The 17782-nt window shown below is 40.6% G+C and overlaps 1 protein-coding gene across 1 annotated transcript in view; it reads left to right on the plus strand.

The window, feature by feature from the left end:
• The window catches only part of PSPC1 (paraspeckle component 1), an 81666-nt gene that overhangs the window by 23820 nt on the left and 40064 nt on the right, over positions 1-17782 (plus strand). The gene's annotated exons all lie outside the window — the stretch shown is intronic.

Consider the following 17782-nt stretch of genomic DNA (forward strand, 5'->3'; position numbering starts at 1 on the left):
TTCAAAACCATTTCACACAGCATTCTCCTGGAGAAACTGGCTGCTCATGGCTTGGATGGGTGTACTCTTCACTGGGTAAAAACCTGGCTGGATGTCTGGACCCAAAGAGTGGTGGTGCTGAGTGGAATTAAATCCAGTTGGCAGACAGTCACAAGGGGTGTTCTGCAGGGGCCAGTACTGTTTAATATCTTTATCACCAATCTGGATGAGGGGAATGAGTGCACCCTCAGCCAATTTGCAGATGACACCAAGTTGGGCAGCAGTGTAGGTCTGCTTGAGGGTAGGAAGGCTCTATAGAGGGATCTGGACAGGCTGGATTGATGGGCCGAGGCCAATGGTATGAGGTTCAACAAGGCCAAGTGGCGGGTCCTGCACTTGGGTCACAACAAACCCATGCAGTGCTACAGGTTTGGGGCGGAGTGGCTGGAAAGCTGCCCAGCAGAAAAGGACCTGGGGGTGTTGGTTGACAGCCAGCTGAATATGAGCCAGCAGTGAGCCCAGGTGGCCAAGATGGCCAATAGCATCCTGGCTTGTATCAGAACTAGTGTGGCCAGCAGGAGTAGGGAAGTGATCATCCCCCTCTAGTCAGCACTGGTGAGGCCCCATCTCGAATACTGTGTTCAGTTTTGGGCCCCTCACTACAAGAAAGACATTGAGGTACTGAAGCATGTTCAGTGAAGGGCAACAAAGCTGGTGAGGTGTTTAGAGAACAAGTCTTATGGGGAGTGGCTCAGGGAACTGGGGTTGTTCAGCCTGGAGAAAGGGAGGCTGAGGGGAGACCTCATCGCTCTCTACAGCTACGTGAAAGGAGGTTGTAGCGAGGTGGGTGTCAGTCTGTCCTCCCAAGTAACAAGCTATAAGACGAGGAAACAGCCTCAAGTTGTGTCAGAGAAGGTTTAGATTGGATATTAGGAAAACTTTCTTCACTGAAAGGGTTATCAAGCATGGGAACAGGCTGCCCAGAGAAGTGGTTGAGTGACCATCCCTGGAGGTATTTAAAAGATGTGTAGATGTGGCGCTTAGGGACATGGTTTAGTGGTGGACCTAATAATGCTAGGTTAATGGTTGGACTTGATGATCTTAAAGGTCTTTTCCAACCTAAACGATTCTATGATGCTGTGTATTCTAGTGAAATAATTGGGAAATTGGGAGTATTGGCTTCAGCTGAGAAAATGGAGATTCAATATTCTACCACTGAACAGTAGAGAAGGTTTAGATTGGATATTAGGAAAACTTTCTTCACTGAAAGGGTTATCAAGCATGGGAACAGGCTGCCCAGAGAAGTGGTTGAGTGACCATCCCTGGAGGTATTTAAAAGATGTGTAGATGTGGCGCTTAGGGACATGGTTTAGTGGTGGACCTAATAATGCTAGGTTAATGGTTGGACTTGATGATCTTAAAGGTCTTTTCCAACCTAAACGATTCTATGATTCTGTGTATTCTAGTGAAATAATTGGGAAATTGGGAGTATTGGCTTCAGCTGAGAAAATGGAGATTTAATATTCTACCACTGAACAGTCAATTAAGTAACAACAGTTACTTTTTACTTTATGGTTACTCCCAGTCAATCTCTGGGAGGTGAGCAGAAATGGAATTGTAATTGTAGCTAAGAAAAAAATTCTAACTTTAGAAACCACATTTTCTGGAACACCTGGTATTTGGGATACTTGGTACTTATACCAGAATGTCTTTGTAGGATGATAGTTTTGTGACCAGTTCCCAAACAGATCCACAGAAGTCTTTAAATCTGCTGAATGGAAACAAATGCAAAGGCAGAGCTCATGCTCCTATAAAAACGTTGAGCGGCAGCAGCTCTAGTCTCCAAGAGCAGCAACTAAGCGGGTTGATGGATGTTCTTCCTCCATCATTTTCACTGTGTAGCACAACTAACTGACTGTGTAGTGATAATCTCTGAACACTTTTCTCTGTAATTCCTGTCATTCTACATCAAATAACTTTGCATATCAAGAACACCTATGTAAGCTGCGAAGGTATTTCTTCACTGAGACTTCATTCAAGCTTGATCTCTCTGTGCCATTCATCCATTCATTTAAGCTACCTGGAGAGCAAGTTTTGCAGTTCTGTCTCTTTCCACAAGTTTAGAAAAAGAGTATTAGTTGCCTTTGATGGCCTTACTGCACTCCTCTGTGTGATGTGAGCCTTTTCCACACTTCTACAATGTGCTTGGTTTTCCTTTTTGTACTGTTTGCTCCTCTGATCCTCAAACATTTCTTTTGGGAGAAGTAAGAGATTCATACCAGAATATGGAATTTATATTTTTAATTCTTGATTAACCAAAACTTTTATCACATTCTCAAAATGATTTGCATCTGAGGATGCTGGGATAGGCTTCCCCAAAGTGATTTTGAAATACACAAAAGAATGTTTTATAACAGTAAATACAGTGCTTTTCACAGGCAGCTCTTCTCTAGGTTAAACATTCACACTCTCTGGATGGACTGCAGTCTGTGTTCACAGATTTATGTGTATTTTTCAAATACAGTATCACCCATTTTGCACAGTATGGTCTTCTGAAAGTTCACTTGGCAAGAAACTGTTCTTGCTAAGTATAAAGTGTGAAATCTGGCAATAAAATTTTAAATTAAACCTAGCATTTTTCAGCCTACATCCTGGCTACTGCTGTCTTACTAAAAAGTAGCAATTTTTAGCAAGGATTATGTGTAGCGGTGTAAGAGGGTGTAACTGAATGCTCACCCTTCTTCATTTATGAATATAAAATTTTGTTTAATAAGTTAAAATATCTTATAATTCAATCTTCAGTACTTGTATTTGTAACAGATAATCCAAATGGTATAATGATTTACTTAATGTAATGTTTTACGTTGCAATATTGCTTAAGAGTATCACTTAGTCCCATGGTGTTAATGACTTTATAAACATCTTAATACCTGTTCCAAAGTATTTACATTTCAAGTGTGTTCATCAGACTTTATACAGTCTTAATGTACTAATTAATATTGGGCTTAAAATTAGTTCCATGAGATAAATCACTATCTGCTGTAAAATATATTGCAATTATAGATTTAAATGAAATTAAATTATAGAAATTGTATAAAAGAAAGTGTGTATAGTCACCTAATGTCTGACTCAGACTTCAGAAAGAAGCAATTAGTTGACGATATATATATCTGCCCAAAACATTCCATTTAGCTTCCCCAACATAAACACTGCTTTTCTCCTCCACTCTCAGAATTAGCTTGAGGCAATCTTAAAAAAAAAGTATAGCAAAAACTTCCCATTAGCTATTTGGATAAGTATTTCTAAGGAACATCTAATATATTTCTTTTTCAGACTTTTTAAAAATCAGTTTGTGCTATAATAATATTTTGAAGATAGCTAATATTTTTTTATCTATCTCTTACTTCAAAACATCACCCCAAATAGTCTCATTAGCTAAAAACTAATTAAGTAGTAAACATCTAGCACATTAGAATTTATAGTCTTTGAAACTTTTGAAATTTGAACAGCTTGTATTATCTTCTATTTTTAAATTAAATCACTGTATAATTTATGCAAGTATTTTGAGAAGTAAGACTACGAATACAAGCCCTTCCATTGGGTCAGATCAGTCAGTGGAACCTAAAAACTGGAGCAGTTGAAAGTCCAGATGGCAAGTGCCTTTATTTATTAAAGCTTGATAATATGCTTTCCTTTAAAAGTTGTTCTGATGAGTCGCACTTTAAAAAAGCAGTGTACTTGCAAGAGATATTATTAAATGAATAAAATCAAATTACTTGTTTCACCCTTCAAGATCTGACTTGCAAGATGCATTGAATATACCTACAACTGCATCGTGAAAGCTAGTCCAAAACTGCCCACAAAATCCCATTCTCTCGTGGGGATGATGCCACATTTGAAGCTATGCCTGAAGCATTTTCGCTGCCCACACCAGACCCACCCGGTGTGCCCAAGCTGGCTGCCCTGACACCAGCTCACCCGGCACCTGGCTTACAGCCAGCTCCACCACCTCTTTTTTAGAGCAATGTACCCACAAGGCAACGATGGATGGTCAAGGATGACTGTAACACCTCTGTTGAGGATATGGTGAACATTCCCCGTAAGAAAGGTTAAACGAAAAAAGAAACTGTAAAATGACATTACTATCTTTCAAATGTATTGCCCATTGGAGAAGTATCTTGTAAGAGTAAATACACATTGGGAATCCCGGCCAAGCCACCATCAAGGTAAGTGATGCTCAGTCCTGTGGGCAGAGGGGATCCCCTCTTGTGAGACAGCACTCAGCCCTGACATTTCCAGGTGTGAACAGACGTATCAGTGTAGAGTCAATTTCTTTACTGGACATAAAAAATAGAGAATATACTTCTGAAGATTTCAGTGGTCTTTTCTTGAGTACAAAGTCAGCTATAGGATTGTGTAAATCAATTACTTAGCCTAGAAGGTAAAATTGATTGTATCTAAAGTTTTCTGTACTCTATTTCTCCTAATTTTTGTCCTGATATGGAAAGAAGGTGGATCTTTCAGATTCCTACACTGTTGAAAACCACCGGGACCCCGAGCACCACATTCTTTCAGTATTACACTTGGGGCTGTTCTTGGTTGATGACCATTTCCCCATGTTCCCAAATGCAAAGGTTCACCCTCCGCAGAGGCTGAAGCTGCTGGGCACACTGTAACCAGCGCCCTCTTTAAAAATGGCAGCCAAGTCACATAGTTCTCAACGGGAGTGAAGCCGCCATCTCACTCAGGCCTCCATTTTGAGAGTGGCGGCAGCTTTGTGGCCGGCGGGTGGGCTGGGCCACCCGGGGCGGTGAGCTCAGCCCTTCAGGAACAATGGCGCAGGGCTGAAAAATGGCAGAATAAAAGCACATCCGCCTGTGATCTCGTCCCCATTGGGAGGAATGGGAGGTGCTGGCATTGTGGAAGGGATCAATTATTCATGAGGCTCCTCACAGGCAACTTTACGCACCAGTCTCTGCTGACAGATAAGCCTCCAGTTATAGGGGAAAAAAAGCAGTAATTAAAAAAGGAATTAGACTATTGGTGCTAAATAAGTATTTTAAAAAACAACCTATGGTAGCACATTTACTAGAAAGATGGTAAGAAATTAGAATATGAAATGTGCGATGCTATGCAAGCCTATATGGATGTAGAATAAATGAGAGAATTACCATATACATAACAAATATGTGTGTGTTTTGTAGCATATACAGAGTAACCGTATGAAAGCAATTCACATTTCAAAAACCAAACTGGCTACTTAATGGAAGTGCAGCTAGGTCTACTGCAGTTTGCGTAGCCCAGCTCTTTCTCCAAGGTCTTTCTGCTGCCCACTCTAATACCTCCACTTTTTGTGCTGATTGCAGCATATTTTCCTTTTAACACTGTTAATCCTTCTGTCTTTTATGGGAGCATTCACTGCTTTCTGCGGTGGAGGGTACTAGTGTACAGCCCATACCAGTGATAATAGCTTCATCCCTCCATGCATTTTGGTATTTTGACCAACTGTGTCCTCATCCTCCAAGTGCTCTGTCTTGGGCATCTCCCACTAACAGCAGAAACACGAAGAAGCGAGGGTGATGTTGCCATGCTGTTAGAGGAAGGCTTTCATCCTTTCAGTGCGCTTGCTCTGCAGGCTGGCACATGCCGGTTCCCTGCATTGGTCATGAACATTCTTCTTTCCTTCCACATCAGGGCAGAGTATGTTGCACGTTCTAGGCTTGGCCTTATCTGTTTTGGTAGGTGGGCTGGATGCCACCATTCTCCAGTTATTTTCCATTTTGTCCCTACCTGTATCTATAGCTTCCTCCTATGATTCATATGGCAATGCAGTTTGGAGGGATGCCTTTTGCCACTCTTCAATGTAACAAAGTGACGGTTGAACTCACCAAATGCTTATTGATGTGTAATAACATCAGGTCTTTATCTCTGATTATAGCAGAGACACTGCAGGACCCTGGTATGTCACTGGGCTCCAGAGGTTCTTCTGGATCATGACATTTTTTTCAAACTTCACACGGTTTCCCATACACACTAAACGAGGCATTCATCCCAAGCTAGGCTCAGGCATGAGTATATCCCACTGTGTAAAACCTGCGGGGTTGATGGTTTTTGCATGTGGGCTGCTGTTATAGTTTGAGAAACCCATAGCAATTTATTGTCATTTAGACAATGATTCTATCACGCAATGACCCCTGAGGCCTTCCCTTCCTTACGAAGCCGTAGCGCTCGCCATGTCTGACATTTACTGTCCACTGCCGGGAGTACACAGTTTCCCACTGATAGAATTGGTCGAGTGTAATCTTTGCATATTCTGTATTGGTATCAGAATCAATATTGGTTCTTTAGTGCTATTAATGTAAATTATCTGAACTTATTCTATTAAATCTGTTTATATTTCAACTCTCGGGTTTCGTTGTTTTTTCCTGATTTCCCTTCTCGGGTTGGTAGGGGTCATTGGGTGATAGACCGGTTGTCTAAATGACAATAAATTGTTATGGGCTTCTCAATCCATAACAGCTGCTTTGTACATTTTACATGGCAATGTAGGTTGCATCAAGGACTCCTCGTCGTGAGGCATCAGGTGATCACATGAGCTGAATTGCAGGGTTGTAGTAGGGGTATCTGGCTTTGATTTTTTTTTATCCTTTCCAGTCCTGTTCCTACAAGAAGCACATTCAGTCCTTTGTCAGATAAAAAAAATGACCACTGTGTCCCAATTTTTCTCAGAATTGGAACACCTAATGAACATCACTTGCTTTGGGGATTTGTCCTGCTCACATTTCTGCCATAGGAAAACTGGGATTCTGTGTGTGATAATACACTATTAGTCTTGGGGATTTGTACTGGAAGAGTTTCTTTCATTTGAGGATTCAGAGTGCTTAGAAGTTAATTCATATTACATTACATTACCCTTGTGAAGCAAGTAAACATTTCCCCCAGTGCAGAGACTGAGATATTAAGAAGATCAAGACTTTGTAGACTGTACATCCCATAGACACCTATATAAAAATGGCCTTTTTTTTTGAAGGTAGTAAGTACTTATGGCTTCCACTGATTTTAACCTATAGCTTTTGTCACCTGCGTTTGAAGATACTGACTTAAATATATTGCCCTGGATCACAGGGTAATGTGTTAAATGTGTTGACAGGAAGTATCTGCTTTGCTTGGTCTGACATCCAAACAGAAACCCTACTTTAGCTCTCCTTACAGTCTTTAATACTAGGAAAAAACATAACAGAAAAAAAAAAAACCAAAACAAAACACAAAAAGGAGCTCATATATGTAGCCTTATCTAGAAGCTGGCAAAAAGCAATGTTATGTCTTAAATTTCTATATGAGACAGTACCATTCCTAACAGATTTCTTCATTGCTGGGCAACGAAGCAATCTTGCTATGCTACAGATTTAACCAGCAATTCGCAGTAACTGTCATACAGTGAAGTAGCACCATGAGGACCTGTGGGAGCAGTTTATCCTGCCCTGTAACCAGTCAGTCCGCTGGTGAGGAAAGTGCTCAGGGCAACAATTCTTTGCTAGTAGGCTTAAATAGGATCCCAAGAGAATTAAGAGGTGGCTGGCTACAGGAAGGTTGTCTTAGAGTGTGAGGGGCTTTCTTTGAGACCAGGCTATCACTGCAAGGCTGCCTGGCCTGCAGGGACGTACAGTGGTTTATTGTATTTGTATGCTGAATGAGCTAAACTGCCCTTTCATTTATTTTCGGATTAAAGCTTGCTTGGGAGATTAACTGGAGAGCCTGTGGCCTTCTTTATTCTGGTCTGGAAAGAGAGAAAATGGACTATACTGGATTATTACATGGACTATAACTTTAGGGGGAAAAAGTGGATCTACATTTAATGTTTTCAGTAGGCTAAACGTCTACTATCTAGTGATTCTACTATCACGATTCAGAGTGTTACATTTCTCAGCTGCCTGCCTGGTAGCTGAGCTACCTCCTTGTCAAGATAACTTTACCTTAATCCCAAGAAGAGCTGGGAGCAAGAAATATGTGCTCATGTCTCATTTGCTCCAGTTCAGCCTACTATTTTAGCTCAAGTCCACTTTGATGAGCAGTGTACCGGAAAGCTGGCAAGACTTGGAAGAGAGATGGCTGACACGGGGATAGAAAAGTTTGAAACTGCAGCAGGATCTGCTAGGCTTCCTCCTCAAATTCCTGAAATGCGGTTGTTTCACGGACAGATTCTTTGTCATGCTCACACAGATGGATACCTCCAAATTCCATATATCTAAGGAGATAGTACTTTAGGGAGTGTCTGTTCCCTCCCCTCAGGGAAGATGAAACCTCCAAGACATGCTGTTTAAGACTAGGATGAAATGTGATTCTACATTTATTTTCTATCAACACTGCCTTAAACAACCCTTCACTTGCTCCTCTCCTCCCCCTCCCTTTATTATTTTAGCTGGATTAGTTCCCCCATCCTGGTCACACGTGGCTATATAAGCAGCTGAGTAAGGTGTCAAAAAAAATCTGCAGTAAGAAATAAGACAGGGACAGTAAGAAATGTCAGGAGAAAGAATGGAGCAGAGGCTCTGCAGACCAGTGTAAGTGGTGCTGCCAGGCATACCCACACTCACAAGACTTAGAGTCTCACAGTTTTGCAATAATAATAAAAATATAGAAAATATTTAAAACTGATCTATGTGCAATATAATCTTACACATACACTTGAATTAACAAATATTGAATAGCAACTATAGCAAGTTGAAATCAGCTTAATACCGCATTACACAACTGTCCTGGTTTGAGCGACACAGGACTAATTTCTATTCTAATACTTGGGAAAACTGCACTTTTAGAAAACTCCAGTGTCTGAATTTGTGAAAATATTTACTTTACAGCCAGCTATGGTGTGGGGGGCTCAAGGTCTCAGTGTTTTTGAGCTAGCCAGGTGTGGGGATGAGGAGGAGCAAGACCCAGGCACTTGACCCAAGCTGGCCAGCAGGATTATTTCATACCATCAACGTCACATTCACTATAAATTAGAAAGTTTGCTGCGAAGTTCTCTCTCTCCCTTGATGGCTGTGATCCTGAGAACTTCGTGCCCTGGTGCCAGACTCCTGAGGCCTTCCCCTCCCCCTGAAGCTGTAGCGCTCGCAGTGTCTGACATTTGCTGGGAGTGCACAGCTTCCTACTGATATAATTGGCTGAGTATAATCTTTGCATATTCTGTATTGGTGTTGGGATCAATATCGGTTCTTTAGTGCTGTTAATTATCTCAGATGTTAAGTATCTAATCTTAGTCTATTAAATCTGTTTATACTTCAGCTCCCAGGTTTCCTTGCTTTTCCGTAATTCCCCTTCCCGGGTGGGGAGGGGTCATTGGGTGATAGAATGATTGTCTAAACGACAACAAATTGTTATGGGGCTCTCAAACCATAACAACAACATGAAATGAAAGTTAATCTTTTGACATTGTTTTTAATTTGGCAGCTTCAAGATTCTACATCTTGCATTATTTTTGCTGGTTTGTTTTTTTTTTCTTAACAGTAAAACTGTACATCTTCTTCCTAGACAGGTTAGCACTTTTCTCTTAAACACTTGGCATCAGCTGTCTGTCAAAGATAGTACGGTGAACTAGATGGGCTTTGAGGTTTCTCTATTATGGCAGTTCCTGAATTCCTGTGTGCTACACTGACAAAACACATCCTACCTTAAAAATAATTAAATAAAATCAAATTGAAAGTAAATATAAAAAATGTGTTAAAACAATGTTTCAGTTCTCCTAATTTGTTTATTATTTCGTAATTTTGACTAGGTAAAATGTTTAAGTTATTGAATTTTCAGGATGGTAAAATATTTTGACCTGTAGAAAATGCTCAAAGATTATAAATACTATTTCATGTCTAGCTGTAAGAGTGATTGACAGATACGAGTGAAATCAAAGAGGTTTAGGTAAAAGAATTAGATAAACTACTGAAAATTGAGTTCACACATTCCTAATGCAGTTTAAACTCCTTCCCTTGCCAAACACAAAACCCAATCCTAGACCTAGAAAGCAAAAATAAAGAGCACAGAGAAATGTCTCATATTTTTCCAGATCATAGTCACTGTCTATGGCAAGAGTTCTTAAATTGTTCCCATTACAGAACATTTTCAGCCCCAGTGGCACTGTGGAAGAGTAAGTCAATTCACAGAGAAATATTCTTATGCCCCAATTTGAAAGGAAAACCAAAAGAAGAAACTACTATACAAAGATGATCATGTATGAAAATTCACAGAAGACATTAGCTTAATAAGAGAAGATAGAAATAATCAAATGCAAGAAATATATTTTCCTGCAGATCTTAAGAGAGATGATTTGGAGTAAAAGACAACCAACCATTGGCCATCTACTACATCCTACTGGACATGAAGTGAATTGTCCCTCGAAGCCTTTAAAAGCCAGATAGTTGTCTCTGTAGCATTATTGGCTCTTTAGATTTTTAAATAAATTATCCTGTTAAAAGCCTTTCATGGAAGAGGTAAATTCTTTCATCTCTTCCACAATGGCTGAATACCGAGAAGTTATTTTATATCTGTACATTTCACTACAGGTTTTATGAGTTAAAAACTGTATTTCACTGCACTTGTTTTAGTAAGATGTTTAGCAGAGAATATCTGATTTGTGTAACACTAACTCTTCCACTTACATATTTCACAGTGAAAATTCCTGCTTTAGAGACAGGGTTAAATATGTGCTTTTCTGAATTTTGTCATAGTAATAGGTTTGCATGAAAAACATATAGCTACCAAAACTTTACAGGTCACTTTACTTCTAATGGGTGCATGTTGAGGCAACCAAACTCTTAACATGTGCTTAGTTATGCAGCCCTGTAGGAGACAATAATATATGTAATAAATATTCAAAGCCATATGCAATTACTTGTACAGAGCTATTTTTCAAGGATTCTCTGTGTAGATTCTGTTAAAAGATTCAAGATGTCAGTATCATAGTCTAGAACATTCTAGATATTGGAGCTTTTGGGAGATTGTGTGAACGGTGTTTCCTATAACCGGACTTTCAGAGGTCAAGGCTCTATCAGGGAGAGGTAAACTGAAGAAGTTTAGTCTGGGTTACAACTGAACTAGAATTCTTTACCTTTTACACAGGTTTGGAACTCAGCAACTGTTTTAGGTAACATTCATAATGATTATAAAATACAGTATTATTGCCAAATAATTTTCATACAAAAAAATCATTTTCTTCATTATCCTCAAATTCAAAAAGCATCACTATGAAGAAGTTATACACAAAGAAACTCCTAGCTACGCTTGAAAGGAAACTTTTCCAGGGTTGTTTCTTCACCTGACCACACTGCCCTGTTTTCCAGGTGGTAGCAAGGCATGCTTGTCGCCTGCTCTGGGAGGATCTGATCCTTCCTCAGTACCCAAGCCATCCAGACTTCAGCCTCCACTATTCATCCTAAACCAAAAACAACAAAAGGGAAAGTCCTGTCATGGCTGAAACTGAAATACATCAACTCTTTTGGCATTTCACCTTCTCCCTGCTGTTGGCCACTAACATGCTGCTCCCCTTTGTGTTGGGTCAGGTGTTTGTCAGCCCCTCTTTGAGCTGATTCAATTCACTAACCCAGCAGAAAATCAATTCAGTAGAAAAGTGTCAAGTTTTCTGTTGGTTAGTGAGCTAACTGGATCATGGAAGAGTCTGCTGAGCATGCAAGACAGCACAAGGAGGTGGACACTCTATGGCCAAGGGCGAGAGGAAAGCAAGGAAGAGAGAAGCAGTAGAGGAAGGAAGGGAGTGTTTACTCCCCCGTTTTGGTGATAATAAACTACTAGATCAGCTCAGTTGCTTGTGTACTCTATGTGCAGACTATAAATCCATCACTTTAATACGGGAAACCGTGCATAGGGAGCTCATTCACACTCCAGCTTCTTTCTTGCCTGCTAATGCAGTGAAATCTCTTGCTCAAAATCACTAGACAATAGGGAAGCACTCAAAAGAATTGTCCACTATCCCCCCAAAAAAGTCTGTACAAAAAGAAACTAAGATAGCCAGTGCTTGGAACCCCATTAACACCATATCAATCATCTAATTGCCAGTCTCCTGCTTATCTAGCATTTGAGAATTAGATGCTAATAGCATCTTCAGCCTGTCCCGTGTTTCCAGCTGTTCTGTTTTACACATTTACTGTGATACTCGTAATTGTCTTTTGGAACAATGGCTGTTTATCACATCTTCTCAGTGTGATGCCACAGCCCTCTCCTACTCTGTGAACCCATGCTCCAGATGTGGCGGGTCAACACTTCCCTACTACCTGTACATAAATTCACCATGGAGTAGAGGTGTTAGCTCTGCATCAGATCTGTGCTGTTTAACAAGGTTCATCCTCAACAGTTGGTAGCCTACTCATCTTCAACCCCCTGCTCTTCCCTTACTTATGTCATCCCAACAACAAATTCTTCCTGCATCATAAATGGTGTCATAGGTACTGAGGAAGAAAATACCTGATGGGTGTGGGGTTTAGTAATTTTAAGTACCTAGTACTGTACCAATGGCATGGCTCAATTTTGAGTGATTGCACTGCAAAGATTGTTTCCATGACTAGTGTGTGGTTATTTGGATGGTAGCTGCTGTGCAGAGGCCACAACCACAGGTAGACTGGTGGTGGATCCTTTTCATGGTGTGCAAAGTATGGGGTGAAGAATAGCAGGTGAATCTGTGATTTGATAGTGCAGTTTTCATCAGCTCGTATCAGGGTTAAACCATCAGAGACTAGTTAGAGTTTGTCTGCACACCATGTGTCATGGGAAGACTTCAGAGGAAGAGCGCGCCTTCCTGGGCTCAGAGAAAGACAAATGTGCCCAGTGGGAAGTGCAACGGGGAAGGGCTCTGGGGCCTGTGGGCTGTTTTGGTTGGGCTAATTACCCAGCTTGATGGCAAATTGCAACCACCTGAGTTTGTGTTACACTGCTCAGAAGAAAATGGCCTGAATAAAACACGTTTGTGGCACTACTTTCTTTCAGGGCTAGGAGCTCAGCCCTTCTGGGTCCCTCCCTGTCCCTTTGGGGTCTGGAGCACACATCTGCTGAGAGAACTGGGGTTCTTCAGCCTGGAGAAAAGGAGGTTCAGGGGAGACCTTATCGCTCTCTACAACTATGTGAAAGGAGGTTGCAGAGAGGTGGGAGTCAACCTGTTCTGTCAAGTAACAGGTGATAGAACAAGAGGAAATGGCTTCAAGTTACACCAAGAGAAGTTTAGATTGGATATTAGGAAGAATTTCTTTACTTGAAAGGATCATCAGGCATTGGAATTACCCAGGGCAGTGGTGGAGTCCCCATCTCTGGAAGTATTTAAGGGTCCTGTAGATGTAGTGCTCAGGGACATGGTTTAGTGATGGGCTTGTCTGTGTTATGTTAATGATTGGACTAGATGATCTGACAGGTCTTTTCCAGTCTAGGAGATTCTGTGTTTCTGTGATTCAACTGTTCTACAAAAACTGCTTCTTCTTCCTAACCTAATCCCAGGGACGGTCTGTCAGGGAGCTCTACCGCCTGATGTGCTGACAGCACACTGAATTATTGTTTAGAGCTAAATTAAGGGCTGAATATATCTGGGGAATGCTTTCTTAAGGCTCTAATTCCCACTTGCCCTAGTAGTTAACTGTCACTCTTCTACAGAACAGGCAAAGACAGTATGCTGAAAAATATTCAAAATGAACTGCATTGTATGAGTTGGCCATAGTAGTGGGGAAAGTAGCTTTCAAAAAATTAGGTAATTTTGTTGAGCCTAAATGTCCATCTGACAAGTACATTTTCACAGACAAATATATTTTCGTATTATTTTCAGTCCTTGTTTCCTTGAGACCAGTGGGGTTTTTTTAAAGAATACTGACTTCTCATACTTGAATAATTCTGAAATACTGGTTTTCATTCAGATAAAAAAATCTATTAATATGGCATGCATATAGGTGACTACTAACCGTATTAGATTAGGTTTTACAGACTGTTTTAGAAATGTGATTCATATACATTTCTCTCCATGTAAAAACAGTGAATGTATCTTGTTGAATTATGGTAATACTGAGGAGAACAGAGAAAGGAAGCCTGCCCACCAGGTTTAAAAATAGAAAATCCAAGTCATCCTGTCCATCTGGGACCAGAGAGATAATTTTATTGTAGGTTTTCCATCTTTATTTTCCCTTGATTTATTCTATTACAGTTCTAGTGATAATTCCAGTATTTGTCACCAGATGGCACTGCAATGACACGCTCTTGTAACCATTCTTAATCCCCGAGTAGTAGCATAATGAGGTCATCCTCGGATAATTAAAAAGTATTCATGCATCACTTCTTCAGATTGCATTAAGCACTTGTTTCTCCACACCGTTATGTTTATGCCATCAGGCTTGCTGGCACAGCTATGACAGCTAGTGTTCTTAATATTTTTAACCAATTAAATTTCGTAAGAATATCTCAGTAGTGGAGACCAAAACCTATTCTAAGCTTAATTTGTCCAGATACTGCCATGAGTAATACTGCAGGCAAACGCTGTCTTTAATAGCAAGAGATGAAGAGCAGCAGCAGCTCCCACCTGTGTCAGGTCCTGCACAGAACTGTGCCTCTGTTCCCCGGCCCTGCACTTCTGAATAGGATCCCAACCTCAGACCATCAACCACTGCCTACTGCATTCCCTACTTTGAGAGTGCGGAATTTCATGCTTTCCCTTGTTTGTCTACTCCTTCCAAATGGAGCATCCCCCTCCATGCCCTAACGTACCTCTTGGTTCTATTGTTCACTGATATATACTGTCATGACTTACCACTGTAGCTTGAGTTACAAGTACCGATCCTAACTGTGACTCGTTGCATATTCTAGGAAGTAAAATGAAATAAACCTGGGAGTCCAGAGACATGTTGAGCTGCTAGCCACAATTGCCTCTGGTGAGAAGCTGACTTTAGCACTAATACAGCTGTCACCACTGGAGTGCTGTTATCCGAGAAATCACTTTGAAGTTGTTCAAGGGTAAATACAAATAGTTTGGGATTTTTATTTGCAGATCAAGATGTGTAGCATTTACAAGTCTGCAGCATAAAAAGCTCTCATGACTTTCTTTTAGAGGTCTGATGCCTCCCTGATTTTCAGTGGGATCATGGTATTTGGTAGGGATGCAATGTTGCGATACAGAAAATTAAAAGCTAGAAGAGTTGCTTCTGACTGTGTCTCATAAGGCACACAGCTGGGTGGTGCATGCTCTGGAAATACACCCAAATCTCTTGGTAGCATGAACACTTTAGCATATATCAAACACAACCTTTTTCTGTAGCGGACAAAATGAAAATACTGGTGATTTTCACAATCTGCTCCTGTTTTGTGCCACTAAAATGTTCTTGTCCCTAGGGGAATAGTGATTGTACTACAGACAGTTGTGCATATGCAGAATGTGGTATTTATGCTAATAAATTTAAATACACAACCATTTGCAAGATCATAATCCAAGGCTATAGATCAGTCAGAAAAGGGAGTCCGGTAATACATGGAAAGGCAGTATAGTACTACTACAAGAAGTTGTGACCTTTTTAAGGTCTTAAAATAAATTCCAGGCCAAAACAAACTTTGTTAGTACACAATTAGGGTTGTTTGTTGTGGCCTTTTGAATGCTAATTTGAATAAATTCAGGCTTCCAAAAAAAGACCCTCAAGAATTACAGAGTGAAAGCAAATTACTATGTGATCATAAGTATCATTCTCCCACACTTCTGAAATTACTTTCATGTAGTTCAGCTGCATTCAAAGTATTAAATACCAAACTTATGGAGAATGGATGGGACAGTCTAGCAGAACTGCTCCCGTGATATGAGTTGCAATTAGTAAATCACAGAAATTTAAGTGGATGTTTAAAACAGAAGGAAAGCATTGGAACAAGAATTTCAAGGGATCCACTTTGTCTCCTTTCAAAACATTTTTTGTTAACTCGTGCCAGTGGCAAGGTGTAGCAATCACTGAGCCACAGAGACTCTGGGCAGTCAGGTAGGAGACAAATCGTCTGTGATTGTTCTGATGAATGAGTAAAATGTGAAATGATACATTGTAAACGAAGGTGAGGAAGTGATTGAGCATAGCAGATATCAGGTTCTTTTTGTACATCACCCTAAAATGCTTGACTGTAGGGCACGTGCAAATAGCTCCTGCTCAACCAAGTTTAAAAACAGTGCAATATATGCATTATGGTTATACTGTGAGTCTGAATAATGAAGGTAAGCTATGGATGCATGAGCATATTAAATATTTATTTCTCTTTTTTTTTTTGTAAATACATTCATTATTTTCTTGTTTTGGGAAGTTGGAATTTAATTGATTTATTTTACTGGACCATCATTTTACTATTCAGACATTGCTACAGCTAAGGTAAGGTAAGAATAGTATGGTATTTTTAAACACTCCTTGCTCCTCCTATTTACTTTTTTGTAGTACACAGGAAATCATGGTTGTATATTTAAATGGTTGTAGCTTTTATTACTAACCTGATTTGGAAAGTTGTGACTGAAAACCATGGCAATTCTATTACGCAGCATTGACAATAACTTAACAAGCAGACTACTACGCATCTTCCTTTTCTCACCTACTGAGCTTTTGCTCTCTACAATGTATATTCACATAATTTCTAACATGTATTTCACTCCCTTTACATGCTTACCAGTTTTTAAAAGCTATTGGTTTGCTATGAGTCATTCCCTTTTTAACACTTGTTATTGAATCCTAAATATACTACAAACCATAGCTCTTCGGACAGTCATGGTGATTAAGGTTTAGGGATCCCATACTGCTACCCTAATACCTCCCTCATGTTCCTACACTGCCCGACTTCCCGCCTTTGCTGTGAGTAGATACCCTTCCCCTACCATCTGTATTTTCTGATTTTCAGATGTTTAAATCTGGTCTCACTTCAATGCCCTACATCCATGGGTCTGCTTCAGAAACAGGTGGGCTGATAAAGTAAAACATGCTGTCTGGGAACTCATGTTTTCTACACATCCTGTTACAAGCTCCGAGATAGGAGGAAAAGGACTGAGATCTTTCTTGTGCCTCAAATGGAAAAAACAAGACAGAGGAACTTAAAATATTCCCCAATGGAAAGGGAAATCCCTGAGCAATGGATTCATGCCTGTTGTAGAATTAACTTCTTTTTGAATATCACGCTTGACATTGCTTTTTCAGAAGAACAGTACCTGCCATGCACTAGCTGAAGTAACTATTAACCACATGAGATTGCCTCGACTTTTTCAGTGCTACAGCTGTATTAATAAAACAAACAATACAGTTTTCTGCTGAAGCCTTGCTCTGTTGTCCAGGAGTTCACCTGAGTGATGCAAAACTACATGGGCACCTGAAGGGCTCAGGCTACTATGGCAACGTGAGCCCACGACTGATTGTCAGGCTTTCTATGAGGCCTCAGGCAGACCGATGAGCTCTTTGTCTGAGACACCAAGTGCCAGCTGAATTACTGGTTGAAGCACACAAAGCAAACCAAGCAACCAGGCGTCCAGCAGGCGAGGAGGAGACAAAACCACAGTCTTGTGCTGTGAATGAGACTCATGCAGTCCTAGCTACAAGAAGGGGTGCCCAAGGAAGGAAACGTTTGACTTCACACCTCCCAGAAGAAAGTCATCACCTTTACCATGACAGCTGTTGCGCTGTAACAAATTGTTTTGCTAGCGGCAGATGTTAACACGGCCTCTCTCCACTCAGATTTGTCCCCCACATCTCGCTCGGTGAACGCTTTTCCTGCGCTGCCTGCAGGTCCCAGCGCGCAGCTGCTCCCTCCCCGGGGCTGCCGCGCTGCC

This window comes from Charadrius vociferus, unplaced genomic scaffold (genome assembly GCF_000708025.1).
Source record: "Charadrius vociferus isolate BGI_N301 unplaced genomic scaffold, ASM70802v2 scaffold278, whole genome shotgun sequence".
NCBI lineage: Eukaryota > Metazoa > Chordata > Aves > Charadriiformes > Charadriidae > Charadrius > Charadrius vociferus.